At 35.3% G+C, this 9,566-nt stretch overlaps 1 pseudogene; it reads right to left on the bottom strand.

Annotated features, from left to right (window-relative positions):
* Positions 1-9,179: 9,179 nt before the first annotated feature.
* On the bottom strand, positions 9,180-9,258 carry LOC112205520 (small nucleolar RNA U3; annotated as a pseudogene).
* Between the last annotated feature and the right edge of the window lie 308 nt (positions 9,259-9,566).

Here is a 9,566-nt window from a genome sequence, read left to right as displayed (position 1 = left end):
TTTCCTTTTTCAAACTGAATGCTGATTGTTATGGATAGAATTTAAAATTCTACATACAACTTATGCTTGTTAACATTGTATTTTGTTGTAATAGAATGGTGCCCTAAAGACCTCATTAAGCATTAAAGCTTTTATGCTATTTTCATCTATGCCCTCAGTTATTCAAAAATTGTACATTAGTTCCATGTACTACCTTCCATGGTGGGATTATAATGATGAACCAGGTAATGTGGTTGCAGCCCTCATTATCATACATTCTAGTAAGGGATCAAATATTAATCCTACATATACAGTAGTCATGTTTATTTAGTAATCATGTATGTAATTAATACAAAAAAGAAAAAAGGTACAGGTGTTTCAGCATTTAAAATAACTTGTTTATTATCCATATTTTTTTTCCTGTTTTTGCTTCTCCTGGTGTAGTGGGTTTTTTCTTGACTTTTAAGATCTTCTTCTTCCATGTTTAGAGATTGGAAAGTAGACAAAGGTACTGTCTTGATTTTGGTATGCAATAAGATTAAGACACAAACCTCATCATGTTAGTCTTCTGCTCAATGCCACTCAGTGGGTTTACATTATCCTCAGTATAAAATTCAAAATTCTTAGTGTTGCTTATAAGGGCATTCATGATGTGGGCCCAGCTTCTTTTTCCATATTTTGCTTTCAATAATTCTCACATTCTGTGCTTCCATTTTACTGAAGATCTTTTGTCCACTAGTGTGTTTTGCTCATTTATCACTCAATAATCTTTGAACATGACTTTCCCTTGCTGGATTTCACCATTATTCTGCCTCTGTGCCCTCCCCTAACCTTACAGTTCCTTGTCTACTTTCCTGACTTTCTCATTCCTCTATCCATCTAAGATCACAATCTTGATGTCATTTTTTCATATAACCTTTTGACTGATGAGTCATGTGTAGTTCATTGGTCTTCCTGTGTGTTCCCTTGAAACTTATTACTGAGCTCTCATACAGTGTATTTAGTAGACTTTTAACTTATCTGACACTGCTTTTACAGCAAGATTGAAAGTTAGCTGGGAACATGTACCAAGTCTTGTTCAAAGATCTGTCTTCAACTTTTGGCTACATGCTTAGCATAGAATGGAAATGCCAACAAATCTAGGAGGACATTATTTTACTTATAATTGTATTCTTTATCGCCAAGCAGAGAAGGAGTATTCAATCAATATTTGTGGGGAGTATGGATTTGCAAGTTGATTGGGAGTAAGATTTTTTCAGAGTTGTCTTTGAACGATGTATACGAACTTCCTTGCCTTTCATTTTGTGGTGGTCAGTGACTTGAATACTTGTTTGCTGGTGTATTCTTGGCTCTGTTATAGTATAGGTCACAACAAAAGGGGCTGTATGAAGAATACTTAATTTTTGTGCATACTTACTAATGGTATTCATAAATTTGATGAATATGTGTGCAAATGTTAGCCCTTATAATCTTCAGAATATTCTTGTGATGTAAGAATGTGGTCTTACAGAAGAAGAAATTGGGGCCCAATAGGATTAAATGGCATAGCTGAGATTCTTACTCATCCTCTGACCAAAAGTGCAGAGTCTCCTTTTACTGTAGCAGACTTCTGACTACCCGTCAAATCACATTATTTTAGTGTAATGTGGTCATTTGAAAGGCTTTGATGAACATTCCTTTATGATACAGGGATATCAGAGGTCCAGCGTATTATCCCAACCTATTCCAATATAAAAAAGCATTAGGTTTAGCATTGGAAGATCTACACACCAGTCTCACCTGCACATGTTATGTTAGTTCTCATTTCTTTTTCACAGTTACTCCAACAATAGGAGTTGTGTGTTTTTACTTTTCCTTGTGTACCTCACAGGATTGTTTATGAATCTGAATTGATATTTGAAAAAAAATCCCTAAGTACGCTAAAACATTTTACATATTATCATCAGTTTCAGAGGCACAAAAGGATTAAATAAGCTAGGGTCTTACCAGTCATGTCCTGTATGCATGTCACAAGTCTTAAAGGGAACAAAGTCAGAAAATGTCAATTAAGATGTACACATGTATCAGTGTTACCTGAAGATGCATGCACTGCTAATGGTGAGTGAAGACCAGCACCTTGATAACCAAGAAGAAATGCATACTCTTTTTTAAAACGTTTTATTTTGAAATATGAGAAATTTATAGGAAGTTGCCAAAAAAGGCATGTGGAGGTCCTATGCACCCTTCATCCAGTCCCCTCAATGTTAATAGTTAACATAACTGGAGTGTAATATAAAAAACACGAATTGCCTTGGTGTTTTCCATAGTTCTGATTGCACCAGTTGTACCTGTACTCATTTGTGTGTGTGTGTGTGTGTGTGTGTGTAGGTTTGTGTACTCCATGCAGTTTTATCATATGCATACTTCCGTGCAACCACTCCAAAATCAAGACCCTTAAGTGCCTAGTCACTTCAGAATTCCTTGCTCTACTCCTTTTGTAGTCACTTCCACTCCTCCCGCAGCACCTGCCAACCATTGATTTTTCTTCATCTCTATTATTATGTTATTTCTGGAATGTTGTATAAATGGAGTTGCATAGTGTATATATTTTTCAGGTTAACTTTTTTGCTCAGGATGATTTCCTAGAGGTGTATCTATGTTGTCACCTATGTCAATTATTTTTCCTGTTTAATACTGAGTATTGTTCTATGGTGTGGTTGTGCCCTAGTTTGTCTAGTCATTCACCTTTGGAAGAGCAGAAGTGTGTGTTTTTAATTACAGCAATTAGGAAATGCTGTATTATATTACACTCCAGTTATGTTATGTTAACTATTAACATTGAGGGGACTGGATGAAGGGTGCATAGGACCTCCAGTTTGAAATGATCTTATGTGAAGAATCATAAGACAAATTATTAGTTAGCCCAAAAATTTTATTGAAGGATCTTTTAAGCATATTTATCACATGTTTTTTCTCTGTATACATGGGGAAAATATAAAACCTCATGCTCTAAAATATAGCTTTAATAAATTTATTTTTATAAATTGTAACTCAACAAGAGTTACAATTGATTTGGTAAAGTGTGCCTTTAAAATGCTTGATCCTGAGCTGTTAGTCTTTCATTATTAATGTACTAATGATCCTGGTGGGTGTGTGTGTGTGCACGTGTGTGTTTCCAAAGTGAAATCCTTGAAGGCAGGGGCTGAAGGGTACTCATCATCATATCTGCAAGTCCTAGCACATTGCCAAGCCCCTAAATCATGCCCAATAACTTTTGTTGAACAAAGTACAATTCCAGAAGTCAAATGCTCTTGACAGAAGCTATTTTCTATGCCCCTATTATGTAGGCCACTTTAAGTTTCTGTTGAAGAAGCAGAAACTGTCAGTGAAGTGATTTTGTTAAGAGCCAGAGTGGTAGAGCTGGTGGTAAGAAGACCCAATCTTCCTTCCACTAGGTCAGGCTGCATTTCCCAATAAAATTTTGCATCCTTTTTGCAAGTTTTCCCCACTGTATTTTAAAAAATGGTTTTTAAGCTGATAAACTAAGAAAATAATCCTTTTCTTTTAGAAAAAAATAATAAAAATACAGCTGGTCTATATTACTTATTACTTCACTTGGGGGTATGGATGTCTTAAAGACTTCACCAGCTTTCTTACAAAAAGAAAAAAAAGAAGCTATCGCATTTAGAGAAGGAACTATTTGCCTCCCACAAAGGCCACTTTAGTGGTAGACTTATATTTCACTGGCATCTTGAATATAGCTAGCCCCTCAGTCTAACAAGTACTTCCAGTACATTCAGAGTCTTCTCTGAGCATGGACAGAGCATTAGATATCAATAACAGCGATATATTCAAATGGGATTTTTATCCAAAGCCCTTTCATAATCTGGAGCAAAGAAAGTGACCTTTCTAGGTAAAATGCCCTCATAATTCGCTACTCTAATGTTTTAAACCCAAAGCCTAGTGAAGGAAAGTAATTTAATAATACAGCATCTTAAAATGACTAAGAAATTCCAGCATTCTTGTGTGGCTGGTGAATATGAAGGATAAAATAAAAAGGACCACTAACGTGAAGACACAGAAGGCCTTTCCTACTAGATTTTGTAAAAGACTAAAATAGATCGACAATGCTAGGCTTGAGTATATGCAGGGCAAAAAGTGTTGCTACCTACATTTAACATTCTTAGGATTTTTTCCCCCCTCTAGTGTAGAAGATGAAATGACAGAAAGTAGAGCATTATAAGAGTCCCAGTTTGTTGCTTCATCTGAGAGGAGTATTTTTTGTAAGCCAAAAAAGAACATTGAATACTTTGCATGCTAGAAATTCTGTGGCTCAAGGCTGGTGCATTAGACACTGAAGCCCCAGAATTTGCAGGCTAGAGACAAGTGGAAAGAGCAAAGTGTCCTTAAAGCCGTGCAATAGAAAGACAGGACTCTTTTATTTGTGGCCTGTTTATTCCTTGTCTTCTTTTACTGCTATTCCCAAATACAGATTTTAAAACTTTTAAAGTTACTAGAACATATATGCTTAGGCTTCTCTGCTGTACTCAAGATCTTTCTGCATCTAAGCTTGCAAAATATGGCAAAAGGAATTTGGAAGCTCTCCTTTCCTCCCTTCTGCTATCCTCTCACGAAGGTTTTCAGACTTATCCAAGCTGAGCTGTTATTTTTGATATCAACCCTCTCTAAAATAACCTTTCAAAGATTTTAAGTGTAAATGAATCACATGAGTTCACATACTCATATAAATGGCATTTTTTCTGCAAAATAAATAACACAAATAAGATTAAAGGATAAAAGTGTTTGGTTTACATTTACTGTGAATGAGATCTGGTCCAAAATGCTTAAAACTAATTCCAGCCACCAGCCATCTGACAAGCTCTCACAACTTCTTCTCTTCTAATTCAAAATTTCCGTTCATTGGCACAAACTTTGGAATCAACTCTTCGGAATGAATTTCTATGAATGGTTTGGCATATTTTTGAATGGTATCTACTGAATGAAGCAACTATATGAGTATAATACACTGCACCTGTTATGAACTGGCTTAAAAAAATACCACCAAGTGCTATAAAAAAGCAATTCTACTGAGTAGGAATGAACGTTGATAAGAGATATTAATATTTACAGTCAGGAAACCTGAATTGAGCAGGTGTTACTCAACTAAATGGAGTGAATTCATAAGCTTCCAGCAATAGATCATCTTGGAGTACATCACTTCAGATGAAAAGAAAACTTTCTCTAGGGCAAGAAACCAATTAATGCTCTATAGTTGGATTTTAGATCTAATATCACCAGATGATACTGATAAGTTACACTGGAGAATGTGTATGAATACGTGGGCATAGTTAACTTTTTTTCAATTAAGAACAAGTGGATTGATGTCACTCTACAGGAAAAGAATATGTTACTAGGATTCTACCCCATAGCTATGCCACATGGTGTCTTCTACGTTGCCCTAAATGAAAAATGTGATGAAGATGCATTTTATTAAAAGCTTAAAGTCTTCTATACAATACAGCATTTATCTCTTTCAGATATGGAAATGCCAATTCAAAAGGAAAATAATTACTTGTAGAGAATTCATGGTGTCCTAGTTGATCCTACCTTCTACACATTCTTCTGATCATTGCTCTTCTCTCCATTTTTACTTCTGCTACATTAATTCAACTTTTAATATTTTCAAAAGTATTAAATCAATAATTTGGCTCTTTGGAGCTGCCAAAATACTCTTTTCTAAAATCAAATTGTATCCCTCCCTGTATTATATCCTTTAGTAGCTCCTCCAATGTCTCAAGGGTAATATCTGCACTTTTTATCTTTTGGTTTTTGGACCATCCCTATGATAGACACACTAATATTCCCCCAAAGAAGTCTCTACTCTGATCCCCAGAGCCCATAAATATGTCACCTTATATGGCAAAAGGGTCTTGACTTTGTTATCCTGAATGATCCAGGTGAGTCCAATGTAATCACAAGGCTCCTGGTAAGCGAGAAGCAAAAAGCTCAAAATGAAAAAGGAGATTTACCATTTGACCCAGCCATCCCATTACTGGGTATATACCCAAAGGATTGTAAATCATGCTGCTATAAAGACACATGCACACGTATGTTTATTGCGGCACTATTCACAATAGCAAAGACTTGGAACCAACCCAAAAGTCCATCAACGATAGACTGGATTAAGAAAATGTGGCACATATACACCATGGAATACTATGCAGCCATAAAAAAAGAATGAGTTCATGTCCTTTGCAGGGACATGGATGAAGCTGGAAACCATCATTCTCTTCAAACTATCGCAAGGACAAAAAACCAAACACCGCATGTTCTCACTCATAGGTGGGAATTGAACAATGAGAACACTTGGACACAGGAAGGGGAACATCACACTCCGGGGCCTGTTGTGGGGTGGGGGTAGAGGGGAGGGATAGCATCAGGAGATATACCTAATGTAAATGAGAAGTTAATGGGTGCAGAACACCAACATGGCACATGTATACATATGTAACAAACCTGCACGTCGTGCACATATACCCTAGAACTTAAAGTATAAGTAAAAAAAAAAAAAAAAGAAAAGAAAAGAAAAACGAGATTTGACAATAGAACCAGTTTGGAGTAATGCGCTTTGAAGATGCAGAAAAGAGCCCAAAGCCAAGGAATGATGAAGGTCTCTAGAAGCTGGAAAAGACAAAAATATAATTCCTTCCTGAAGCCTCCAGAGGCATGAAGCTTTGCTAACACCTTGATTTTGCACTTCTGACCTTCCAGAACTGTGAGAGAATACAAATTTGTGTTGTTTTGAGCCACTAACTTTGTAGTAATTAATTATAACATCAGGAGGAAGCTAATACAATGTCTAGGAGCTGGGACACCATGGGAGCTCAATACATATTAGATAAATGAATGAAAAAATTAATGAAGCACATCAGTATCCATAAAACCTTGTTTCTTTATGGTTTTCTCTTACGTGTTGTTGTATTGGATGGCAATTCTGTGAGTAAGATTACAATGAAATAGAGGTTTCCATCCCTGGAGAAATATGTGCTTTCAAGCTGCAATTTGAATATTTGACATGGAAAGTCTAGGTATTTTATTCATCACAGAGATGTATGAGGCATATAAATACACATTGTGGCTGAGAGTGCATTCTCTAGAGTCAGCCTGCCTGGATTCAAATTCTAGTTCTACTGCTAACTGGCTACGTAGCCCTGTGTAAGGTTTTCAACCAAGTTATGCCTTAGTTTTCTCTCTATTTAATTCCTACATGAGAAGGATTTTATGAGAATTAAATAAAATAAAACATAAGGAATATAAAACTGTGTCTGGCTTATAGTAAGCACTCAATACATTTTAAGCCTTATTATTATTATTCCTGTTATTATTATTATTTTTGGGGTTTGTTCTATAGGACTCTAATCACATTTTGGTTTTCAAAAGTGTTAAGAACTCAATTGTACTTATTCAACAAACACTCCTTCTGGATATATTTTCGTCTAATGGCTTGACAGTTGCTTGTATATAGGCCATATTCTGAAATTATGTTTTTCAATAATAAAAGTGATATCATTTTGATGTTACAATTTACCACTTGGGTGCAGTAAAATGGAAATATTTTCCCAGTAAATTATTTATAGTGTTTGTCATTTGAATTATTCAAAGGAGAGGAAGTTCAGTAAATAATAAGACTAGTGTTCATATCTAGTCTTACTATCCCTGACCGAACGTACTGACTTGAGCAGGATTGTTAAATGAAACACTGTTTAAATGGAAAGTGAAACCCTTGATAGCTACAAAGATCTCAAACAAAAAATTTTCTATAGACAGCTTTCTTTTCATGAATACAATGAGACAATATTTGTATTATTGTTTTAACCTAGTGTTTATGAGTTTGGGGCTTGGCAGTTTTCCTAACTATTGTTCTGTTCCTGATTGAAAACCTGGAATTCATCTACTTTACATGAATTGTTCCATTCAGATATAACAGTCTCTGCAGTGTTTGATTTTACTGGCTTAGGTCATTCACGCTGCTGCTGGTGGGGCTGCGTATGGCAACATAAAATGAACACACGATTAACTTTTACTAAATTACAGACATTGACAGTGAAATGTAAACCATCATATATACTACTCAGATTCAGTTAGTTAAAGAAGACCCCATAAAAACAGCTTGAGTCTGTCTGTTCGTTTTAGTTTTGTTTTTCTTTTATAAAATAAATACTTTTAAGAAATACATTTTAAGCCTTAATGTACACTGATACGTTTACATATGCATATTGGTGTTCTTGTAAGGAACTACTATTCTCTTGACCACATTGTCAAATAAGAAATAGCTATATCTAAACTTTCCAGATTTTTCTTTGATAGAATTATTTTTTCAACCTCATGTATGCAGCACTTAACTAGGTCTGATATTTGATACAATCCCATCTTTCCAGTGGAAACTATATTTTTATGTATATCTGTTAATTAAAATTTATTATTACTCTTCTTTTTGAACACATTATTTTATCCATTGTTCATTTATTTATTCAATCGTCACTCTTATCTTTTCCAACTTTACACTAAATATTAGACATACACTGACAGTGTCACAAAACCCTGAAGTCAAAAAGTTCTGACTGTATTATACCATTCTCTTTATACTGTATTACCAAAAAAATTATCTTTGCCATGTAAATTTTACTTTTGCTATACAGAATCAATGTGGGTTGTAGAGAAGCCATTTGGAAAAACACTTGGATTAGAATAATTTTAGGTTTTCTGGTCTGTTGCATACCAAGCAAAGGAAGGTAATTAGCTCTGTGCACCCTGTACATCGTGGGAACATATTTACATAAGAAAATAAACCAAGATGCTTAAAGAAGCAAATACTGTTTCAGTTACCATATTAATCAGCTTGAAATATAGTTTGTTCATATTATTCTTAGCATAAAAGTATTCAATGTCTCCTTACTTGTGATTAAATCAACTACGTTCAATAAACATTTATTAACAACTACTGTGTTCAAGGCATTTTGCTGACTGTTACATGCCATAGCCACCAGGTCTTAGTAAAACTTGCAATCGGAATATGGGGTTTTGAGGAATGATAGAATAAGAAAAGTAGATAAAAATAAGTTTAGAAGATAGGTTTAAGTAATATGCTTTGTGTTTTCAATGTAGTATTGGCTGGGAGAATGGGGAAAAGCATCTTAGTGACATGGGTCTCTTTGGATAATTAGCATTTTAGTGCTCTACACAGTCAGAGAAGCTTCTCTAGTAACAAACTGTAGAAATGATCCCTGAAAGTATAGTCTTGGATAATTAGCATTTTAATGACTGAGATAGAAAGGTGAAGTAGATGGTATTTGATACGGTTTGGCTGTGTCCCCACCCACATCTCACCTTGAACTGTAATAATCCCTACATGTTAAGGGTAAGGCCAGGTGGAGATAATTGAAGCATAAGGGCAGTTTCCCCCATACTGTTCTCATGGTAGTGAATAAGTCTCAGGAGATCTGACGGTTACATAAATGGGAATTCCCCTGCACAAGCTCTCTCCTGTCTGCTGCCATGTAAGACGTGACTTTGTTCCTTAATCGCTTTCCGTCATGATTGTGAGGCCT

Source organism: Pan troglodytes, chromosome 15 (assembly GCF_028858775.2).
Source record: "Pan troglodytes isolate AG18354 chromosome 15, NHGRI_mPanTro3-v2.0_pri, whole genome shotgun sequence".
NCBI classification, from domain to species: domain Eukaryota; kingdom Metazoa; phylum Chordata; class Mammalia; order Primates; family Hominidae; genus Pan; species Pan troglodytes.
Note: the sequence above shows the minus strand (reverse complement) of the source record. Positions and strands in the feature narration are given on the sequence as shown.